Genomic DNA, 24,028 nt, shown 5'->3' on the forward strand with positions numbered 1-24,028 from the left:
GACATTATTTCTTTGCTGGTTTTCAATTTAGATGGTATATCCATTGATGTAAGTAAGGTATTAAAATCTTCATATATTATATTATTATTATTGGTTAGTTACTTTATATTTGTTATTGTTTTATGTATTTAGATACTCTTATATTGGGTTCATAAATATTTGCAATTGTCATATTTTTTGTTGGATTGTCCCCTTTATTATATAGTGTCCTTCTTTGTTTCTTGTTAATATTTGTTTTAAAGTTCAGTTTTTCTGATAGAAGTATTGCTACTCTTTGTTTTGACATCCATTTCATGATAGATGTAGTCCCATTCTCTCGCTTTCAATCTGCAGGCATCTTTAAATCTAAATTGAGTCTCTTATATGCAAATAATTTTTTAAATCCATTACTTCACCTTAAGTCTTTTGATTGGAGCATTTAGATCACTTGTATTCAAAGTAATTATTGATAGATTTATGCTTGTTACCATTTCATCGTCTGTTTTGTGGTTCTTTCTGAAGATTTTCTCTCATTCTATGCCTTTCTTTCATGGTTTTCCGATTTTCATTAGTGCTGTATTTGGATGTTGGTCTCTTTATCTTTGCATATTTATTTGTAGTTTTTTTATATATGATTGCCATAGATGTATATATAAACTCTTCTGTATATTACTGTATTATTTTGATGGTAGTTTACACTTGAACCTATTCTTTACTCTTCCCTTCCCCACACTTTATGTATAATTTACATCCTTCTGTGTTGTGAGCTCTTGGAGTGGTTTTACAGAAATATTTATTTTTACTACTTTGTTGTTTCCTGCCTTTATACTTTTGGTCTCTCCTTTCCACTCAAAATGTTCTCTTTAATATTTCTCACAGAGCTGTTTTAGAGGTCATTATCTCCTTTAGGTTTTGTTTGTCTGGGAAACTTTATCCGTCCTTCTATTATGAATGATAGCCTTGTTGGATAGAGTATTCTTGGATAGACATTTTTCCCATTACACACTTTGAATGTATCATGCTGCCCACTTCTGGCTTGCAAAGGTTTTGTTGAAAAGTTACCAGGTAACTTTATGGATTTTCCTTTGTAATTTACTGTTTTCTTTGTATTTGCAGATTTTAAGAATTTTTATTACTATATTTTGCAAATTTCATTACAGTATGTCTTGATATGTGTATTCTTTTGTTGATTTTTTAAAAGATTTATTTATTAATGAGAGACAGAGAGAGAGGGAAGCAGAGACACAGGAAGAGGGAGAAGCAGGCTCCTCACAGGGAGCCCAATGTGGGACTCAATCCCAGATCCCAGGATCAGGCCTTGAGCCGGAGGCAGCTGCTCAACCACTGAGCCACCCAAGAGATTCTGCTTTTGTTGATTTAAATGGCATTTTTCTGTGACTCCTGAATATGGATATCTGTTTCCTTCCCCAGATTAGGGAAGATTTCATCTATTACTTTTGAAATAAAATTTCTGCTCCCTTTGCTCTCTCTTCTTCTGCAACATTTTACTTTCCTTCTTAATTGGACTTCGGCTTCTTGTATTTGTTTATATTAATTCAAGATTTTCTAACAGCCCTGGTAAAAGCATGTTAAAAAAGAAAAAGCTGATATCTTATTTTCAGGCTTTATAAAAAAAAGTCTTCTTAATTATACTATCTGTTTGTTGGAGGCTATTTTTCTGAGACATCTTTTTTTGGGGCCTTGCCTCCTACTGTTTCATTTGGAATCAGTAGTTCTCTAGATCTCTCCTCAGATTGCATTCCAACACTTTTCATTACTGTTCTTTTGAGTTGTGTCCCCTTTTTCTTAATCTCAAGTTTTTTCCTCAGTGTTCTCTCTCTCTCTCTCTCTCTAATTCTCTCTCTCTCTCTCTGTCTCTCGTTTTACTGAAGTAGAGGCTGCAGATAAAACTTTAGAAAATGTATGCTTGTATAGTTGAAAATTTACACACACAACATCATTTTACAATTTTGCTATGTCTGGGTATCTGGGACCAAAATCATTTTCCTTCAGGATTTTGAATCAATATTTTGTTATTTTCTACATCAAAGCTGCTTTTGAAAGAAAGCTTTAGGTCCTTATGAGAATTATGTCTCTTTACTTATGGCCTGTCTTTCCTCCTCTGAAAAATTTTGTTTTTGAGATTTATTTATTCTTGATATTTCAAATAGGGATATTTTTAATTAATTCATTTTTAAAATTACTTGAGGGCCCTCTCATTATGAAATTATGTGTATTTCAGCTCTTAACATTTTTCTATTATTTTTACTTTTTGTCTTTATTTCATTCTATTTACCTACTAGAACTCCAATTAATTGAATATCATAAATTAGTCTTCTATGCATTTTTTCCTATTACCTCAACCATTCTGTTTCATATCTACATCTTTGAAAGTATTTTTTTATTTTAAGTATTTTTATTGAATTTGGGAGGGGAGTACATGTTCATGTCTCAACTCTATAATCATTCTTGGTCCCTGATTTTTTTTCATAATCTCATATTCATGTTTTAAGAGTACATCTTCTTGACTATTCTAAATAAATCAATCAACATTTTATTTTGTTATTTTTATCAGTCTTTCATACTGAAGGTTTCCTCTACGTGTCTGAATATTTTTGGGTATTCATTCATACTTACGAATGATGTTCTAAATATTGATCGGATGAATGGATGTTGATGACTGGTATATTTTATTTTAAGTTGATCAGGTAGCAAGAAAGTTTCGTTTTTTTTTTTTTTTTCCATTTCAGAAATACCTAGTTATCCGAAGCTGTAGACCTTTTCTCAGGAGTAGTTGTGGGTTTTTTTTAAATTATTTATTTCTCCAGAAAAAAAATATCTCCTGACTTAGATATTTAAACCTGACATAGGGTGCTCCCAAACTTACCTCTTCACACATACATACTGAATATACAGCTACATATAGAATAATATCTCTAAAAACGGCCTGAAAACTGCCTGGCAAGCTCCTCCATATACAAAGGAAAAAGATGCCACATCAAGATAGATAAGACAGGAAAACACTAAGACTTACCACAAGGCCCGCCCCAGGTTTGGTGACCCAAACCAAATAGAGATATCACAAAGCAGGAGCTTTACACCAAAGAGTGAGGATTTTGTGACCACAACAGGAATATCAACCCTTGAGGCCTATACTAGAAAAGTGAAACCCAAAATGTCTATGTTTGAATTGTCTGCATTTTGCTTATGTCCAAGAGACCCACATACTGTAGAGAAGTGAGATAATATTCTTAAAAGGCTTACATGCAGACTCAATTTCCCTGTGGTCCAGTGCAAAAGCGGGATTTTGTAAAATGCCTCAAATATTTGTGAAGGAGATTCACTTGCTAATTTTAGAGAGTCAGCCAGGAAACCCCGGGTGGCGCAGCGGTTTAGCGCCTGCCTTTGGCCCAGGGCCTGATCATGGGGACCCGGGATTGAATCCCATGTTGGGCTCCTGGTGCATGGAGCCTCCTTCTCCCTCTGCCTATGTCTCTGCCTCTCTCTCTCTCTCTGTGTGTGTGACTATCATAAATAAATAAAAATAAAAAAAGAGTGTCAGCCAGAAGCTAGGCCCCTACTGGGACTCTCTCCTAGATGCAGGCTCTGGTGGACACCATTTTTGCTCTCTCTCCACTTGGCTAGTACAGGCAGGCATGGCATAGTTCTTGTAATCTGTCATTGCCCTGCTAAAGTCAGCAGGCAAGCCCCACCCTTGCACTTTTCAGGTCTTCTCCTAATGCCAGCAAGGATGTATAGTTCTGTACTCTCTAGCTGATCTGCAAAATCATGCAAATGCATGCAGTTCCTTCAGTCATCCACTCTTCCATTGCTAAAGTTTATGGGAACACCCTAACATTGTCTTCTTCAGCATCCTTGTTAAAGCCAACAAGTACATTTAGTTCCTTCACTCTCCAGCTGTCTTGCCAAAGCTGGCAGGTGTCTACAGCTTCTGCACTCTTCTTCTGCCTTGCTAAAGTTAGTTGGTGCTCATAGTTCCTGCACTCACCCTCTGCCTTGTGAAATTCAGAGGAGTGGAGCATGTATGTCATCCCTGCATTGTCCTGTTGCATGCAGGATTCCTGTGATTTCAGAGTGCCCTGACAAATTTGACAAAGACATTCAATAACTCCACTTTCCCACTGCCCTGGTAAAATGAACAGGTGCACACAGTTCCTGCAGTATTGCAGAACCCTGTTAAACTCAGTGAGCACATCCCTTCTCCTGCACTCTCCAGCTGTCTTCCTAAAGCCAGTGGGCACACTCAGACCACACAGTGGACTTTCCTTGATGCTTTGACTGAAGTGGCCAAAAGTCTTGCATTCTTAAGTCCCACAGGAGTGTAACAATTAGAAACAAAGTTCTTTGGCAGGTTACCATGACAAATGCATTGCACAGACACCAGACTAACACATTCCCATGTTGGCTGGGGATGCGTTATTTGTGGTCTCCCTAGGCATTCGTTGCTAAAACCTGCTGGTACTTTTGGGGTAGGGGGCTTATAGCTTAGTCTGGAGTCTCAATTTTTGCATCTGTTGCCAAGAGGAAAACTCCAGAATCCCTGACCCGGAGGCTAGCAGGTTATATGGCTGTTGATCCATGTGAATGCATATTTTTACATACTTTAAAAAGCTACAACCTGGGAGTCTGCCTCCTGATCTGCCTGAAACTAGGAGCTGACTAAGATCCCTTCTTTGGGAAATTTGACAGGTCTTAAGATACCCATGAATTTTAGGATATATCAAGAATAAATCAGACTGTTTAGACAGTTACAAAGGCTTAAGAGACAAGTAAAAGCTAGGGGAAGGTCAAATGACAAATTTTATCACCTACATGAGGCCAAACCTTCAATATTGGGAGGTAGCCATTTCACCTAATATGTGATAACAAACACACAGAGAAAAGAAAACTGAAGAAACTGAGGAATATTTTCCAAAATAAAAAGCAAGATAAACTTTAGAAACATAAAATCTTAATAAAATAGTAATTTACCTGATAAGTAGTTCAAATTAATGGTCATAATGATGCTCACAGAACTTTGGAGAAGGGATGAACATAGCGAGAATGTCAACAAAATGATAGAAAATATAAGAAAGTACCAAGCAAAAGTCACAGAGTAGATGAATGCAATAACTGAACTGAAAACACACTAGAGAGGTTAATATCAGATCAAATGAAGTAGAAGGAAAGATTACTGAGCTAGAGACAGGGCAGTGGAACTTGCCAATAAAAAGCAACAAAAAGGAACAATAACTTTAAAAAGTGAAGATAGCTTAAGGGACTAATGTGACAACATCAAATGGAAAATCATTTGCATTATAAGAGTCCAATAGGAGAAGTGATAGAGAAAGAGGCAGAAAATTTATTTAAAGAAATAAAGGCTGAAAAAATATTTGCAATTCGAGGAGGAAACAAACATTCAGATCCAGAAAGCTCAGAGAGTTCCCATTAAGATGAAATCAGAGATATCCAACCAAGATGTATTATAAATAAAATGTCAAAAGTTAAAGAGAAAATCTTAATAGCGTCAAAATAAAAACAACTTGACAGTATAAGGGAACCCTCACAAGACTATCAGCAGATTTTGTAACAGGAATTGTGCAAGGTTGGAAGGAAGGGAGTGGTGTGACATATTCAAAGTTTGAAAAGAAAACAAAAACAAAAATTTCCGACCAAGAACACTCTGTCAGGAAAGGTTATCATTTATAATTGAAAGATAGATAAAATGTTGCAGAAAATCAAAAATTAAAGGAGTGCATTTCCAGTAAAATGATGTTACAATAAATACCAAAGGGACTTCTTTAAGTTGAAAATTAAGAGCACTAATTAGTAACAATAAAATATAAAAAAGTATAAACATCACTAGTTAAAAATATACTAAACATAGCAAATTAACCATCTATAGGCTACTATAAAGGTTAAAAGACAAACATAGTAAAATATAACAACTGCAAATATTAGTAAAATGCATACACAGAAAGATTTACAATGTGACACCAAAAATTAAAAACGTAAAAAAAAAAAAAAAAAAAAAAAAAAAAAAAAAAAATAAATAAATAAAAACGTATGGCGGGGGAAATGTATTTTTAGAATGTGCTTAAATTTAAATTACTAACATCTTACAACAGATTGTATGTAAAATATACATACAAGCGTACATATAGGAAGTTATTTGTGAATCCCCTGGTAACCATAAAGTAAAAACTTAGAGTAGATAAACAAAAGATAATGAAAAAGGAAACTAAAATATAACACAAAGGAAAGTCCTCAAACCTCAAGGGAAAAAAAAAGAAGAAAGAAACAGAATGGAACAATAAAACAACCAGAAAATCACTAACAAAATGCGGTAAGTATATTTATCCACAATTAATGTGAGTAAATTCTTCAATCAAAAGACACAGGGACATTGAATTGACAAAGAAACAAGACCCATCTATATGATGCTTATAAGAAACACATGTCAGATGAAAAGATACACAGACTACAAGTGAAGGGGGGGTAAAGATATTCCATGAAAATAGAACTAAAATACGCTAGAGAAGAAATATTTACATTGAACAAAGAGAGTTTTAAATATAATGTGATACAACATCACCAAAGAAACAGGAGCTTTAAATGATACTCTGGCCCAAATGGATTCCACAGGTATATACAGAACTTTGCATCCGAACGCAAATGAATACACATTCTTCTCAAGTGCACTTAGAACTTTCTCCAGAATAGACCACATACTGGGTCACAAATCAGGTCTCAACTGATACCAAAAGATTGAGATTGTCCCCTAATATTTTCAGACCATAATGCTTTGAAACTAGAACTCAATCACAAGAAGAAATTTGGAAGAATTTCAAACACGTGGAGGTTAAAGACCATCCTGCTAAAAGATGAAAGGATCAACCAGGAATTAAGAGAAGAATTAAAAGAGATACATGGAAACTAATGAGAATGAAGGTAGAACCGTTCAAAATCTTTGGGATAGAGCAAAAGCAGTCCTGAGGGGGAAATACATTGCAATACAAGCATCCCTAAAAAAAATTGGAAAAAAAATGAAATATGAAAGCTAACCTTGTACCTAAAGGAACTGGAGAAAGAACAGCAAATAAAACCCACACCAAGCAAAACAAGAGAGTTAATAAATATAGAAGAGAGTTAATAAATATTCAAGTAGAACTCAGTGAAATAGAGACCAGAAGAACTGTCCAACAGATCAACAAAACCAGGAGTTGGTTCCTAAAAGAATTAATAAGATAAATAAACCATTTGACAGCCTTATTAAAAAGAAAAAAGATTCAAATTAAAAAAATCACAAATGAAAAAGAAGAGATCACAACCAATACCAAGGAAATACAAATGATTTTAAAAATGTATTATGAGCAATTATATGACAATAAATTAGACAATATAGAAGAAATGGATGCATTTCTGGAAAACCACAAACTACCAAAACAGAAACAGGAAAAAATAGAAAACCTGTACAAGCCAATAACCAGCCAGGATTTAAAGCAGTCATCAATAACCTCCCAAGATGTGAACTTGTGCACAGCAAATTCTTGCAAGATACATCCATGAAGGCAAGGGAAAAAAAAGCAAAAATGAATTATTGGGACTTCATCAAGATAAGAAGCTTCTGCAGAGCAAAAGAAACAGTCAACAAAATTCAAAGACAACCTACATAATAGGAAAAGATATTTGCAAATGACCTAACAGATAAAGGGCTAGTATCCAAGATCTATAAAGAACTTCTTAAACTCAACACCAAAGAAACAAACAATCCAATCATGAAATGGCCAAAAGACATGAACAGACATTTCACCAAAGACATAGACATGGCCAACAAGCACATGAGAAAATGCTCCGCATCACTTGCCATCAGGGAAATACAAATCAACACTTCAATGAGATACCACCTCACACCAGTGAGAATGGGGAAAATTAACAAGACAGGAAACCACAAATTTTAGAGAGGATGTGGAGAAAGGGAACCCTCTTGCACTGTTGGTGGGAATGTGAACTGGTACAGCCACTCTGGAAAACTGTGGAGGTTGCTCAGAGAGTTAAATATACAACTGCCCTATGACCCAGCAATTAAAATGCTGGGATTTACCCCAAAGATACAGATGCAGTGAAATGCTGGAACACCTGCACCCCGATGTTTATAGCAGCAATGTCCACAATAGCCAAACTGTGGAAGGAGCCTCAGTGTCCATCAAAAGATGAATGGATAAAGAAGATGTGGTTTATGTATACAATGGAATATTACTCAGCCATTGGAAACGACAAATACCCACCATTTACTTTGACGTGAAGGGACCTGGAGGGTATTGTGTTGAGTGAAATAAGTCAATCGGAAAAGGACAAACATTATATGGTCTCATTCATTTGGGGAATATAAAAATTAGTGAAAGGGAATAAAGGGAAAGGAGAGAAAATGAGTGAAAATATCAGGGAGGGTGACAAAACATGAGAGACACCTAACTCTGGGAAATGAACAAAGGGTAGTGGAAGGGGAATTGGGCAGGGGGTTTTGGTGACTGGGTTATGGGCACTGAGGGGGCCACTTGATGCGATGAGCACTGGGTGTTATACTATATGTTGGCAAATCAAACTCAAATAAAAAACAAAAAAATAAAAATATTGTGACAAAACACAAACAAAGAGGGTGCCTAAGTGTCTCAGTTGGTTAAATGTCTTCCTTTGGCTCAGATTGTAATCCCAGGGTCCTGGGATCAAGCATGGTGTCAGGTTCCTTGTTTAGCATGGAGTCTACTCCCTTCCCCTGTGCCCCTACCCCTGTTCATGTTGTATCTCACTCTCTCTTTCTCTCAAATCATTAAATAAGTAAAATTTTAATAAGAAGATAAGTAAGGACATCATATAATGATAAATTGGTCAACTCAACAGTAGAATATAACATTTATAAATATTTATACCCTCAACTTTGAGTTACCCAAATATATAGAGCAAATATCAATAGACCTAGAGAGAAAAACATTCAACTATAAAATAATAATAACGAGCTTTAACGCTCCACTTACATCAGTGAGTAGATCATCCAGATAGAAAATCAATAAGGAAAAAAAAAAAAGAAAATCAATAAGGAAACACCGGCCTTAAATGACACAGTAGGCCATATTGATTTAATAGATATATACAAAACATTCTATTAAAAAGCATTAAAATCCACATTCTTCTCAAATGCACATGGAATATTTTTTTTAATTATTTATTTATTTATTTATTTATTTATTTATTTATTTATTTATGATAGTCACACAGAGAGAGAGAGAGAGGCAGAGACACAGGCAGAGGGAGAAGCAGGCTCCATGCACCGGGAGCCCAACGTGGGACTCGATCCCGGGGCTCCAGGATCGCGCCCTGGGCCAAAGGCAGGCGCTAAGCTGCTGCGCCACCCAGGGATCCCCACATGGAATATTTTTCACTATATATCATGTGTCAAGCCACAAAACAAGGTTCAGTAACTTTAAGATGATTTCAATCATATCAAACATCTCTTCTAACTGCACTAATATAAACTTTGGAATTAATTACAAGAATAAAACTGGAAAAATCACAAATATATGGAGACTAACCAACATGCTACTGAGTAACTAAACTGTCAATAAAGAAATCTAAAGAGAAATTGAAAAAAATTACTTTGAGAAAAATGAAACTGGAAATAAAACATATAATATTCTATGAAATAAAGAAAAAACACTTCTAAGAAGGAAGTTCATAGCACTCTAAGCCTACTTCAATTACCAAGAAACCTTTCAAATAAAAAAATCTAACTTTACAACTAAAGAAACTAGAAAAAGAAGAACAAATGAAGCCCAAAGTTAGTAGAAGGAAGGCAATAAGATCAGAAGAAAAAATTAAGTACAGTTTAAAAAGTCAATAGAAAGATAAATGAAAGTGAGACCTGATATTTTTTAAAGATAAGCAAAATGGACAAACCTTTAGCTAAACAAACCAAGAAAAAAATAGAGCTCAAATAAATAAAATCAGAAATGAAAGATAAGTCACAATTGACACCTCAAAAATGCCAAGGATTATGAGACCACTATGAACGATTATGCATCAAAAATTTAGAAACTTTGGAGAAATGGATAAATACATAGCAACATATAATCTTTTTTTTTGCAACATATAATCTTCCAAGACTAAAGCATGAATAGATAGTAAATCTGAGTAGAATGATTACTACAGAAGAATCTCAGCCAGTAATTAAAAATCAACCCCTCTCCAAAGAATTTCAGGATCAGCAGGTTTTACAGGTAATTTCAACAAATATTAAAAGAAGATATAATGCTTATCCTCTTTAAACTCTTCTTGGGATGCCTGGGTGGCTCTGCGGTTGAGCATCTGCCTCTGGCTAAGGGCGTGGTCCCAGAGTCCTGGAATCAAGTCCCACATCAGGCTCCCTGCATGGAGCCTGCTTGTCCTTCTGCCTGTGTCTCTGCCTCTCTCTCTCTGTGCCTCTCATGAATAAATAAATTAAATATTTTAAAAATAAATGAACTCTTCTAAGATGTTGAGGAATAGGGATCACTCTCAAACTCATTTCATGTGGTTATCATTAACCTGATAACTAAACCAGATAATAACCCCACAAATAAAAAGAATTTTATAGGGCAAAATTTCTGATAAGCAAAGATAAGAAAATTATCTCATCAAAACATTAACAAACCAATTTAATAATACATTAAAAGTACCATAAATCATGACCTAGTGAAATTAATTCCAGGGATACAAGGATGGTTCATCATTGACAAGTTAATCAACAGGATACACATTAACAAAATGAAGGGTAAAATCATATGATCACCTCAATAGATGTGGAAAAAAAACATTTGACAAGATTCAACATCCATTCATGATAAAAACTCAACAAAATATAAAACACTGATAAATTAACAGCAACACAAATAAATGGGAAGATATTCCATGCTCATGGGCTCGAATAATTAATATTTTCAAAATGTTTATTCTACCCAAAACATCAAGATGCTAAAGGTATTTTTCACAGAACTAGAAACAAAAATCTTAAAATTTGTATGGGAACACAAATGACACCAAATAACCAAAGCAACTTTTAAAAAAGCTGAAGGTAAAATGGCCCCTGATTTCAAACTATATTATAAAGTGATAGTATCAAAACAATATGATACTGACATCGAAACAAATACATAGATCAATGGAGTAGAATAGAAAGTCCAAAAGTAAATATATTCATATATGGCCAATTAATCAAAGACAAATAGGGAAGAATATACAATAAGGAAAAGGAAGTCTCTCTAATAAATGTTGCAAAAACTGGACATACACATGCAAAATAATGAAAGTGGACTATCTTATATGTCATACAAAAATAAATTCAAAATGGATTACTTACTTAAATATAAGACGAGAAACAATAACAGTCCTAGAAGAAAACATAGGCAGTAAACTCTGATATTGTTCTTAGCAATATTTTTGGATCACTCTTCTCAGTCAACGGCAATAAAAACTAAAATAAACAAATAGGATTTCATCAAACTAAAAAGGTTTGCACAATAAAGGGCACCATCGAGAAACTAGAAAGCAAATCACTGAATGAAATACTTGCAAGTCATACATTCAATAATGGGTTAATATCTAAATATATAAAGAATTTATACAACTTAATGTCAACAAACAAGAACCTAATTAAAGAATAGGCAGAGGACTTCTAAAACAGTTTCCAAAGAAGATATTGGATGATCAACATCACTAATCATCAGGGAAATGAAAATCAAAATAATAACAGATATCACCTCACATTTGTCAAATTGGCTGTAATCAAAAATATAAAAATAACAAGTGTTGTTGAGGTTGTGAAAAAAAGAGAGAAATTCATTCACTGTTGATGGGATTGTAAATTGGTACAGCCACTCTATAAAATAGCATGGGGGTTCCTATAAATATTAAAGTTAGAATTGCCATATGAACCAGGAATTGGACTTATGGGTATATATATCCAAGAAAATGAAAATACCAATTTGAAGATATATATATAATTGCAGCATTAATCCCCTTTACCTACTTTGCCAGCCCTTTCAGCCCTTCCTCCTTTGGTAATCACCAATTTTATCTATGAGGCTGTTTTTGTTTTGTTGTATTTTGTCTCACTCTCTTGCTCTCTCTTTAGATTTTACACATAAGTGAAATCTTATAATATTTGGGGTTTGTTGTTTGTGTGTATGTGTGTGTTTGTGTTTCTGTGTGTGTGTGTGCGTGCATGGTTTGGTTTTTTAGTTTGTTTGTTTTTACTTATTTCACTTAACATAATACATTCTAGGTCCATACATGCTCTTACAAATACAATATTCTCATTTTATGGATGCATAGTATTCCATTTTAATATATACCACATTTTCTTATCCATTCATTTATTGATGAACACTAACATATTAAAGACTTAAATTTAAGACTGAAAACCATGAAATGTCTAGAAGAAAACATAGGAAAAAAAGCTTTTGGACATACGTTTTAGTAATGATTTATTTTGGAAATCACATCTAAAACATGATAAACAAAATAAGCAAGTGGGACAATATCACACTAAAAATGTGCAGCAAAGAACTATCACAAAGTCAATAGACAACCTATGGAAAGGAAAGAAATATTTGTAAACCATATATATAATAAGAGGTTAACACAATATATATATAAATAACTCATAAAACTCAATAGCAATTGGAATGAAATAATTACAATAATAATGATAATAATAATAATAATAATATAAAAATTAGGCAAGCATTACTCAAATACCAAAACAAGATAAAAACACCACTAAAAATGAGAATTTATGGTCAATATCAAGGATATTAACCATAAACACAGATGGGAAATTTATCAATAAAATACTAGCACACTGAATCCAACAGTACATTAGAAGTATCAATAGCCACAATCAAGTGGGATTTATTCCTGGGTTGCAAGGGTGGCTGAATATACACAAACCAATCGACATGGTACACCACATTAATAAAAGAAAAGAACCATATGATCATTTGAATAGAGGCAGAAAAATCACTTGAGATAGAACACCATACATCCATGGCAAAAATTCCACAAAAAAGTAGGATTAGAGGGAATATACCTTAAATTAATAAAGGCCATATGTGGGGAGTCAAGGCAAGATTGTGGAAGAGTAGGGGTCCTCAACTCATCTGGTCCCACAAACTTACCTAGATAACTTTCAAAACATCCTGAACACATAAGAATTTGACCTAAGATGTAAAGAAAGAAGAGCTAGAATGCTACACAGAGAAAAGTTTTTGCTTCTGACAAGGCAGGAAGTTTGAAAAGAAAAATAAAGTGGAGGAGAATCCTGCCAAATGGGGTGAAAATAGAGCCACAAAAGCCCTTTGGGGCACAAAAGCTCAGCCCTGGACAAGTGTGAACTTTAAAAATACATGCCTGCATTTCCCTTACTGAAAAGTGTTTAGCAGGGAAATACGGCAGAATTGCAAGAGGGGCAGTGAAGCTTCAAGATTCCTGGAGACACTATAAGAGTATGGCCTCCTAGAAGAATTCTCACTGTGGTCCCATCTTGGTAAAGTGTTGGAGCGCCACAATCTTCCAGGGCATTTGGGAGAAGCCAGCTGGTTAATCGGGCCAGCTCCTGAAATCCTTTTATCCTAGAGCCAGACAACAGATGGTGATGGCTGTCCTCTAATCCCTTCAGGAGAGTCAGTTCCCAGGAGTGTGGGTCCAGTGGTGTTGGCCCTCAGAGAGTGCTGAAGTGGACAAAGCCAGCTATCTTCTGTTCCCCTTGGAACACACAGGGAGGGCAAAGGAAAGCAATAACTCTCTTGCCCCTGGGCAGCCTGCATGCTATGCAGATCATTGCAAATGTGCCTGCCCCCAGGAGCATCTAGGCCAATGTGGACTGGGAGACTGTGGTTCGGTAGTCAGGCAGAGCTCTTGGCTCTGGAGCTGGAGATCGGGCCACTGCCAATTTTTTTTCTCTATTGTTGCCTTTCACCTGGAAGAGGTAGGGCCTATAGGGAACAAAGGCCTCACAGGATAAACAGATCATACTGAATCCAGCACCTGGCAAGGGGTGGGGCATCTCCACCCAGGCACAGACACCTGAGAATCAGCACAACACACCCCTCTCCCAGAAGAACTGCTGGAAGAACAAGGGAAGAGCAAGTTTATTGACCAAATAGCACTGGAAAGCTCCAGGAGTGAGGAAAAATAATGTATAGAACTAGAGGGTCTGTTTTTTTAATCTTTTTTCCTTTTATAATTCTTTATCCAATATGACTTATTTTTATATCAGACTAAAAATTTCCAAATTTTTTTCTCTTTTCCCACCTTAACTACACTATTTTCCCAGCTTTTCATTTTTAAGTTTTTTTTTTTCCTTTTTGACTTTCATACTTACAGTTATATGTCTTAGATATATTTTTCACTTCCGATTCCCTTCAACATATTCAATTTAATTGTGGTAGATATACAAAATATGGGTTTTTGTTTTTTTAGTTTTTTTGTTTTCTCTGCCTTGTTTTGTTTTAAAATGGTGGAACTTAGCACCTTCTAAAACATGACCAACATACACACAGAACCAAGTGGCACACCCTTGGGTTGAATGAACCCTTGGGTTCATTCTGTGAGATTATATTCTCTCTTCCTTCCTATTCAGCCCCCTTCTTTTATCTTATTTATGTTTTGTGGTCAATTTTGGAGCTTTCTATACGTATTGCTGGTTTATATAAATTTAGGATTGAACATCTTGTAACACACAAAACAAAATAAACTCAGAACCAAGAATCACACTCTAGGACCCCTCAGGTAGACTACATTCTCTCTCCACTGCCACTTCCTCACCACCACCATCCTCCCTTTTTTTCCTCTTTTCTTTACATTTTTTTCTTTTTTCTTCTTTGTTTTTGGATTTATAGTTTTACTACTTTGCTTTAAAATTTGTTTTTCACAGGGATCCTTGGGCAGCTCAGCAGTTTAACACCTGCCTTCTGCCCATGGTGTGATCCTGGAGTCCCATGATCAAGTCCTGCATTGGGCTCCCTGAATATAGTCTGCTTCTGCCCCTGCCTGTGTCTCTGCCTCTCTCCCTCTCTCTGTATCTCACATGAATGAATAAATACAATCTTAAAAAATGTTTTTGCTTTAGTTATCCTTTTATTTTATTCTGTTCTTTTATTTTCTATCTTCTGTCCAATTTGGAATCATCCAGGCTGTTTTTATTTGGTTTGTGGTTGATATTTTTGACTTAGCTCACTCATGCATTCACTCTGCACTGGACAAAATGATTATAAGGAAGAATTCACCACAAAAGAAAGAACTGGAAGCAATACCACAGAATTACTGAATGTGAATTTAAAAGCAATGTCAGAAATTCAAATCAGAAGTACAATTATAAAGTCCCTGATGGCTCTGGAAAAAATCATAAAGGATGCTAGAGACTCTGTTATTGAAGAATTGAGATCTAAACAGGCCAAAATTAAAAATATTTTCATTGAGATGCAGTCCAAATTACATAATATAATTGCTAGGATTAAATAGTAGGAAGAGAGAGTAAGTGGCATAGAAGACAAGTTGATGGAAAGAAAAGAAGCTGAGGAAAAAGAGACAAAAAAAATTAAGAACCCATGAGGAAAACCTTAGGGAAGTAAGTGATAGCTTGCGAAAGAAGAATATAGGCTAATTGGGATTCCAGAAAAGGCTGAGAGAGACAGAGGACCACAAAGTATATTTGAAGACATCATAGCTGAGAACTTCCATAATCATGGGATAGAAACAGGCATTCAGATCCAAGAGGGGGAAAGGACCCTCTGCAAATCAAGCAAAACCATTCACCAACTCGAGATTTATTAGTAAAAATTGCAAATTTCAAAGATAAAGTGAAAATTCTTACAGTAACTCGAGACAAGTGATTTTTAACTTATATGGGAAAAAAATGTCAGATTAACAGTAGACTTATCCACAGAGACATGGAAGGCCGGAAAGAGCTGACAAGATATATTCAGGGAACTCAATGAGAAAAACATGCAGCCAAGAATAGTTTATCCAGCAAGGATATTCAGAATAGGACAGATAAAGAGCTTCCAGGATATACAGCCACTGAAAGATTATGTGACCACCAAACTGGATCTGCAAGAAAAATTAAGCAGAAACCTGTGAAAGAAAGAGGGAGGCCAAAGAAAAAATCCACAAAAACAGGGACTGTATAGGTAATATGATGACATTAAATTCCTATGTTTCAACAGTTACTCTGAACATGAATGGGCTAAATTATCCCAGCAAAAGACACAGGGTATCAGACTGGATAAAAAAGCAAGACTCATCTATATGCTGCCAAGAAGAGACTCATTTCAGACCTAAGGACACCTCCAACCTGCAAATGAAGTGATGGAGAACAATTTACCAATCAAATGGTCCTCAAAAGAAAACTGGGATAGAAATTCTCATATCAGATAAATTTAAAGTTTATCCCAAAGACCATAGTAAGAGATGAAAAGGGACACTATATTATATTTAAGGGTATATCCAACAAGAAGACCTAACAATTATGAATGTTCATGGCCTTAATGTGGGAGCCGCCAAGTATATCAATCAATTAATAACCAAAGTAAAGGGATACATAGATAATAATACATTAGTAGTAAGGGACTTCAACACGGCACTCTCATCAAATAACAGATATAAGCAGAGATCACCAAAGAAGCAAGGGCTTTGTCAGATACACTGGACCAAATAGATTTCACAGATATATACAGAACATCCCATCATAATGGAACTGAATACACATTCTTCTCAAGTGCAAATGGAACTTTCTCCAGAAGAGACCACATGCTGGGTCATAAATCAGGTCTCAACTGATACCAAAAGATTGGGATTGTCCCCTGCATATTTTCAGATCCCAATGCTTTGAAACTAGAACTCAATCACAAGAAGAAATTTGGAAGAAACAAGGAGCATACTACTAAAAAAAGAATGGGTCAACCAGGAAATAAAAGAATAATATAAAAAGATTCATGGAAACAAATGAATTAAAAAAAGAATTAAAAAAAGAAACAAATGAATTTGAAATACAGTCATTCAAAATCTTCGGGATACAGCAAATGTCCCTAAGAGGGATATCCATTACAATACAACTCTCCCTCCAAAAATTGGAAAAAAAAACTCAAATACACAAGCTAAAATTGCACCTAAAAGATTTGGAGAAAGAACAGCAAATGAAACCTACACCAAGCAGAAAAATAGAGATAATAATGATTAGAGCAGAATTCAATGAAATAAAGACCAGAAGAACTTTAGAACAGATAAAAAAAACAAACAAACGGGATCTTATTCTTTGAAGGAATTAATAAGATAGATAAACACCTAGCCAGCCTTATTACAAAGGAAAGAGAAAAGACACAATTTTTTTAATAATAAATTTATTTTTTATTGGTGTTCAATTTGCCAACATACAGAATAACACCCAGTACTCATCACGTCAAGTGCCCCTCTCAGTGTGCAGCACCCATTCACCCCCACCCCCACCCTCTTCCCCCTCCACCACACCCAGTTCATTTCCCAGAGTTAGGAGTCTTTATGTTCTTTCTCCCTTTCTGATATTTCCCACCCATCTCTTCTTCCTTCCCTTCTATTCCCTTTCACTATTATTTATATTCCCCAAATGAATGAGAACATACAATGTTTGTCCTTCTCCGATAGACTCACTTCACTCAGCATAATACCCTCCAGTTCCATCCATGTTGAAGCAAATGGTGGGTATTTGTTGTTTCTAAAGGCTGAGTAATATTCCATTGTATACATAAACCACATCTTCTTTATCCATTCATTTTTCCATGGACACCGAGGCTCCTTTCACAGTTTGGCTATTGTGCACATTGCTGCTATAAACATAGGGGTGAAGGTGTCACAGCGTTTCATTGCAACTGTATCTTTGGGGTGAATCCCCAACAGTGCAATTGCTGGTTCATAGGGCAGGTCTATTTTTAACTCTTTGAGGAACCTCCACACAGCTTTCAAGAGTGGCTGTACAAGTTCATATTCCCACCAACAGTGTAAGAGGGTTCCCTTTTCTCTACATCATCTCCAACATTTGTGGTTTCCTGCCTTGTTAATTTTCACCATTCTCACTGGTATGAGGTGGTATCTCATTGTGGTTTTGATTTGTATTTCCCTGGTGTAAAGTGATGCAGAACATTTTATCATGTGCATGTTGGCCATGTCTATGTCATCCTCTGTGAGATTTCTGTTCATGTATTTTGCCCATTTCATGATTGGATTGTTTGTTTCTTTGGTGTTGAGTTTAATAAGTTCTTTATAGACCTTGGAAACTAGCCCTTTATCTGATACGTCAATTGCAAATATCTTCTCCCATTCTGTAGGTTGTCTTTTAGTTTTGTTGACTGTATCTTTTGCTGTGCAAAAGCTTCTTATCTTGATGAAGTCCCAATAGATCATTTTTGCTTTTGTTTCTATTGCCTTCATGGATGTATCTTGCAAGAAGTTACTGTGGCCGAGTTCAAAAAGGGTGTTGCCTGTGTTCTTCTTTGGATTTTGATGGAATCTTCTCTCACATTAAGATCTTTCATCCATTTTGAGTTTATATTTGTGTATGGTGAAAGAGAGTGGTCTAGTTTCATTCTTCTGCATGTGGATGTCCAATTTTCCAGCACCATTTATTGAATAGACTGTCTTTCTTCAAGTGGATAGTCTTTCCTCCTTTATCGAATATTAGTTGACCATAAAGTTGAGGGTCCAATTCTAGATTCTCTACTCCATTCCATTGATCTATGTGTCTGTTTTTGTGCCAGTACCACACTGTCTTGATGACCACAGCTTTGTAGTACAACCTGAAATCTGGCATTGTGATGCCCCCAGCTATGGTTTTCTTTTTTAAAATTCCCTTGGCAATTTGGGGTCTTTTCTGATTCCACACAAATCTTAAAATAATTTGTTCAAACTCACTGAAGAAAGTCCATGGTATTTTGATAAGGATTGCATTAAACATGTAAATTGCCCTGGGTAACATTGACATTTTCACAATATTAATTCTTCCAATCCATGAGCATGGAATATTTTTCCATCTCTTTGTGTCTTCCTCAAGTTCTTTCAGAAGTGTTCTATAGTTTTTAGGGTATAGATCCTTTACCTCTTTGGTGAGGTTTATTCCTGGTATCTTATGCTTTTGGGTGCAATTGTCAATGGGATCGACTCCTTAATTTCTCTTTCTTCAGTCTCATTGTTAGTGTATAGAAATGCCACTGACTTCTGGGCATTGATTTTGTTTCCTGCCACGCTGCCAAATTGCTGTATCAGTTCTAGCAATCTTGGGGTGGAGACTTTAGGGTTTTCTATGTAGAGTATCATGTCATTGGCGAAGAGGAAGAGTTTGACTTCTTCTTTGCCAATGTGAATGCCTTTAATGTCTTTTTGTTGTCTGATTGCTGAGGCGAGGACTTCCAGGACTATGTTGAATAGCAGTGGTTGAGAGTGGACATCCCTGTCTTATTCCTGATCTTAGAGGAAAGGCTCCCATTGTTTCCCCATTGAGAATGATATTTGCTGTGGGTTTTTCGTAGATGGCTTTTAAGATGCTGAAGAATGTTTCCTCTATCCCTACACTCTGAAGAGTTTTGATCAGGAATGGATATTGTATTTTGTCAAATGCTTTCTCTGCATCTAATGATAGGATCATATCGTTCTTGGTTATTCTCTTGCTGATATGATGAATCACATTGATTGTTTTACGAGTTTGAACCAGCCTTGTGTCCCGGGAATAAATCCTACTTGGTCATGGTGAAGAATTTTCTTAATGTATTGTTGGGTCCGATTGGCTAGTATCTTGTTGAGAATTTTTGCATCCATGTTCATCAGGGATATTGTTCTGTAATTCTCCTTTTTGGTGGGGATTTTGTCTGGTTTTGGAATTAAGGTGATGCTGGCCTCATAGGACCAATGTGGAAGTACTCCATCTCTTTCTATCTTTCCTAACAGCTTTATAGTAGAAAAGGTATGGTTTCTTCTTTAAATGTTTGTTAGAATTCCCCTGGAAGCCATCTGGCTCTGGACTTCTGTGTCTTGGGAGGTTTTTGAGGACTGCTTCAATTTCCTCCCTGGTTATTGGCCTGTTCAGGTTTTCTATTTCTTCCTATTTCAGTTTGGTAGGTTATGGCTTTCCAGAAATGCATCCATTTCTTCTAGATTGCCTAATTTATTGGTGTATAGCTGTTCATAATATGTTTTTAAAATTGTTGGTCTTTCCTTGGTGTTGGTAGTGATCTCTCCTTTCTCATTCATGATTTTATTAATTTGAGTCTTCTTTCTCTTCTTTTTAATAAGGCTGGCTAATGGTTTATCTATCTTATTAATTCTTTCAAAGAACCAACTCCTGGTTTTGTTGATCTGTTCCACAGTTCTGGTCTCGATTTCATTGAGTTCTGCTTGAATCTTTATTAACTCTCTTCTTCTGCTGTGTGTAGGATCTATTGCTCCTTTTCCTCTAGCTCCTTTAGGTGTAAGGTTAGCTTTTGTATTTGAGTTCTTTACAGTTTTGAATGGATGCTTGTATTGCGATGTATTTCCCCCTCAGGACTGCATTTGCTGTATCCCAAAGATTTTAAACCGTTGTATCTTCATTCTCATTAGTTTCCATGAATCTTTTTAATTCTTCCTTAATTTCCTGGTTGACCCTTTCATCTTTTAGCAGGGTGGTCCTTAACCTCCACGTGTTTGAAGTCCTTCCAAACTTCTTGTGATTTAGTTCTAATTTCAAGGCATTTTGGTCTGAGAATACGCAGGGGATGCTCCTAATCTTTTGGTATCCATTCAGACCCGATTTGCGACCCAGTATGTGGTCTATTCTGGAGAAAGTTCCATGTGCACTTGAGAAGAATTTGTATTCAGTTGAGTTTGGATGTAAAGTTCTGTAGATATCTGTGAAATCCATCTGCTCCAGTGTATCATTTAAAGCTCTCATTTCCTTGGAGATTTTGTGTTTAGGAGACCTATGGTGCGTAGGAAGCACTAGATTGAAGTTACCATGTAAAATGTCTTATTATCTAACTATGTCTTAACTTTGGTTATTAATTTATTGATATATTTGGCAGCTCCCACATTGGGGGCATATATATTGAGGATTGTTAAGTCCTCTTGTTGAATAGATCCTTTAAGTATGATATAGTGTCCCTCTTCATCTCTCACTACTGTTTTCGGGGTAGATTTTAGTTTAGCTGATATAAGGAATGCTACCCCTGCTTTCTTTTGAGGACCATTTGAATGGTAAATGGTTCTCCAACCTTTTATTTTCAGGTTGTAGGTGTCCTTCTCTCTAAAATCATTCTCTTGTAGACACCAAATAGATGGGTCCTGCTTTTTTATCCAGTCTGAAACCCTGTGCGTTTTGATGGGGTCATTAAGCCCATTCACATTCAGAGTTACTATTGACAGATATGAGTTTAGTGTCATCATGATATCTATTCAGTCCTTGTTTTTGTGGATTGTTCCACTGGACTTCTTCTTAAAGGGGTATTTTAAGAGTCCCCCATAAAATTTCTTGCAGAGCTGGTTTGGAGGTCACATATTCTTTCAGTTGCTGCCTGTCTTGGAAGCTCTTTATCTCTCCTTCCATTTTGAATGAGAGCCTTGCTGGATAAAGTATTCTTGGTTGCATGTTCTTCTCATTTATGACCCTGAATATATCCTGCCATCCCTTTCTGGCCTGCCAGGTCTCTGTGGAGAAGTCTGATGTTACCCTAATTCTCCTCCCCATAAGTTCAGGGATTTCTTGTCTCTTGCTGCTTTAAGGATCTTCTCTTTATCTTTGGAATTTGCAAGATTCACTATTAAATGTCAAGGTGTTGAACATTTTTTTTTTAATTTGAGGGGGAGATCTATTTCCTGGATCTGAATGCCTGTTTCCCTTCCCAAATTAGGAATGTTTTCAGCTATGATTTGTTCAAATACTTATTCTGGACCTCTGGCCCTTTCCGCGTCCTCGGAAGCCCCAATTTAACATAGGTTTTTTTCCTCAGGCTGTCATTTATTTCCCGTAATCTATCCTCATGGTCTTTTAATTGTCTCTTTTTTCCTCAGTTTCCCTCTTTGCCATCAACTTGTCTTCTATGTCACTCACTGGTTCTTCTACCTCGTTAATAATCGTCGTTAGTTCTTCTAGTTTGGATCGCCTCATTCAATTGAATTTTAATTTCTACCTGATTAGATCTAAATTATGCAGTCATGAAGTCTCTTGAGTCCTTTATGCTTTTTTCTAGAGCCAGCAGTAGCTGTATAATAGTGCTTCTGAATTGGCTTTGTGACATTGAGTTATAATCCAGATTTTGTAACTCTGTGGGAGAGAGGACTGTTTCTGATTCTTTCCTTTGCGGTGAGGTTTTCCTTCTAGTCATTTTGCTCAGTGCAGAGTGGCCAAAAGCAAGTTGTATTGGGAAAAGGAGAAAAAGAGAGGAGACAAGGAAAGAAAGTAAAGAGAAAAAGAAAAAAAGGAAGGAAAAAAAGAGAAGAAAAAGAGAAAGAAAAAGAAAGAAATGGAAAGAAAATGGTGGGGGAAGCAAACAGAAATCAAAAAGAAAAAAAAAACATGGGGAAGTATCTTCTGATTCTGTGTACTTTAAGTCCCTTGACCTCCCCTGGAATTTGTCCGTCCAGCTGGTCTTCTGATGTAGGGGATGTTGTGCTGATTTTCAGGTGTTAGCACTTGGGGGAGCTACTCTGACCCCTGCCTGGTGCAGGGCTCAGTGGGGGTTGTTTACACTGTGAGGCCCCAGGAGGAACAACCCCAGTGGCAGCGGCCAGCTCTGGAGCTCGTATTCAGCTCCAGCAGTAACTGCAGAGCTCTCAGTCTGCAGGGTCTGGAGGTTCCTGGGCGGGGCTGCTGATCTGCTCAGCTCGGGGCAGGAGCGTCCTTGCTGTCCTGGGCCCTCCTGGCCTCTGCCTGTCCCCGGGGGTTTGTCGGATCCTGGGCTGTGTCCCCGGTGCCCTGTGCTCCCGGCCCTGCACTGTTGGATTCGCGCTCCCAGCCGTGAAGCTCCCTCTCCACGGAGCCGCCCCACGAGCCCCTCCAAGCTGCTCCCTGGTCCTGCCGTGCACGCTGCAGCTCTTTAGGGAGCTCGGCCCACTCTCCTGGGTGCGCAGGTGTCTGTTAGTGTCCCAGGGAGCCTGAGGGCATCCCCGCCCTCCTGGGGTCCTACTCTAACTCCCTGGGAGCGCCTTTCCACCTGGGAAGATTGATGAATCTCTTGCTTCTCCGGGACGGGGCTTTCCTGTCCTGGGGACACTCGCCCCTGCCTTAGCCCAGCTCCTTGCAGGGCCCCTCCCCCTTGGATGCCTTTTGCTTCTTTATTTCTTTTTTCCCCCGTCTTCCTACCTTGATAGAAGCATGAACTCTTCTCATTGTAGCATTCCAGCTGTTCTCTCTTTAAATCTCAGGCCGAATTCGTAGATTTTCAGGATGATTTGAAGGTTATCTAGGTAATTTGGTGGGGACAGGTGATTTGGGGACCCTACTCTTCCACCATCTTGCCCCTCCTCGAGAAAAGACACAAATTAATGAAATCACAAAAAAGAGGAGAGATCACAAGCAATATCAAGAAAATACAAATGATTTTAGAAACATATTATGAGCAACTATATGCTAACAAATCAGGCAATCTAGAAGAAATGGATGCATTTCTAGAAACTCACAAATTACCAAAACTGGAATCGGAAAAATAGAATACCAGAGCAGGCCATTAACCAGCAAGAAAGTTAAAGCAGTTACCAAAAACCTTCTGAGACACAAAAGTCCAGAGCCAGAGTGTTTCTCAGGGAAAATCTACCAAACATTTAAAGAAGAAATAACATCTATTCTACTACAGATGTTTTGAAGGATACAAAGGGAGGGAATACTTCCAAACTCATTTTATTAGGATAGCATTACCTTGATCTCAAAACCAGAAAAAAGACTGCACCAGAAAGGAGAGTTATAGACCAATATCCATGATGAACATGGATGCAAAAATTCTCATCAGGATACCAGCCAATA

The sequence above is a fragment of the Canis lupus genome, chromosome X, assembly GCF_011100685.1.
Source record: "Canis lupus familiaris isolate Mischka breed German Shepherd chromosome X, alternate assembly UU_Cfam_GSD_1.0, whole genome shotgun sequence".
NCBI classification, from domain to species: Eukaryota; Metazoa; Chordata; class Mammalia; order Carnivora; family Canidae; genus Canis; species Canis lupus.